This window comes from Etheostoma cragini, chromosome 22 (assembly GCF_013103735.1).
Source record: "Etheostoma cragini isolate CJK2018 chromosome 22, CSU_Ecrag_1.0, whole genome shotgun sequence".
Taxonomy (NCBI): Eukaryota; Metazoa; Chordata; class Actinopteri; order Perciformes; family Percidae; genus Etheostoma; species Etheostoma cragini.
This window is the reverse complement of record NC_048428.1, coordinates 21,092,698-21,093,955: the sequence shown is the minus strand read 5'-3', so window position 1 is coordinate 21,093,955 and position 1,258 is coordinate 21,092,698. Positions and strand designations below refer to the sequence as shown.

General features: G+C 38.6%; 1 protein-coding gene across 1 annotated transcript in view; it reads right to left on the bottom strand.

Annotated features, from left to right (window-relative positions):
- Window positions 1-1,258, bottom strand: part of LOC117938324 (late secretory pathway protein AVL9 homolog) — a 4,459-nt gene that overhangs the window by 2,187 nt on the left and 1,014 nt on the right. The gene's annotated exons all lie outside the window — the stretch shown is intronic.

The following is a 1,258-nucleotide window of genomic DNA, read 5'->3' as shown; positions in this document are numbered from 1 at the left end:
TGAGTCGAGTTTAACAGGCCGCAAAACGACTCGACAGATGGAGAGCTGCAGCAACAACACGGGGGTTGGGGGGGGGGGACAGTATTTGCTTTCAACAGCCTGTAAATTTAGAGAATTCTGAACAAGAGGCGATAATTAGAGGATGCATTAGAGGTACTTATTGGATTGGATTGTATAGACTTGATTGATCCCAAATTGGGACATTAAGTGCTACAGCAGTAAAATATCAGACACACACACACACACACACACACACAAACACACACACAGAATGTACAAGAAATGATAAATAGGAGAGAATACAAGAACAAAAAAATAAAGATATAAAATACAAAAGGAAAGAATTCAACATGTATATACAAGGTGGGAATGACTGATTATAGTATTTAATAATGCTGTAAGTTGAACTTATGTTTGGGCAAGTTGTAGTGCAGTATTACTCTGAATGGCTCACACATATACGCCTCGGGGGTGGTAACAGGCCAACTGAGAGTAACTGTACTGTCTGAATCGTCAAACAGGTTTTACAGGAGCAATAAGACCAGAACCCAAAACCATGAAAGCTTTTTATGTGGGCGTGTTTCTTTTCAAAAGAAACCAAAATGAGGCTTCGTGGAGAAAAAACTTGATTGTTGTTCTGATGTAAACAGGTCAGTCCGTGGCTTTCAAAGCGGATACTTGTGCAGTCTATACATCCACGACGTTACACTTTTCGGGATTGGTCCGTTTTGTTGGAGTTGGAATTCTAAACTCCGGTGGATTCATGGGCAGAGCCCGACCGGTGAAGGATTTTTAAGGCTGATACCGATACGAATATTAGATTATTTATAAATCCCACATGCCGATATATTTATATGTGTTTTTTAAATCCAGAAACGCGTTACCAAACATATACAGATTTCCCTAACATTAGTTATCTGTAGTTATTTATGAGTTCTCACTAAAATAATATGATAATAATTTGTTTTATTGTCCCAACAGAACAGAGGAACATCAAAATATATTAAAGGTCTGATAAATAAAATGTATAAAAATACAAACTTAAGAGTTGAAATTAAAGTCCTATGAAAAAAAACACATCAACAAAAAAAATAATCAGTGTTACTAACAGGGACGTTGTAGATTGCGTCCTCTGGTGGACAGACTATGCAACGCCATCACTAACAGGGACGTTGTAGATTGCGTCCTCTGGTGGACAGACTATGCAACGCCATCACTAACAGGGACGTTGTAGAGCGTCCTCTGGTGGACAGACTAT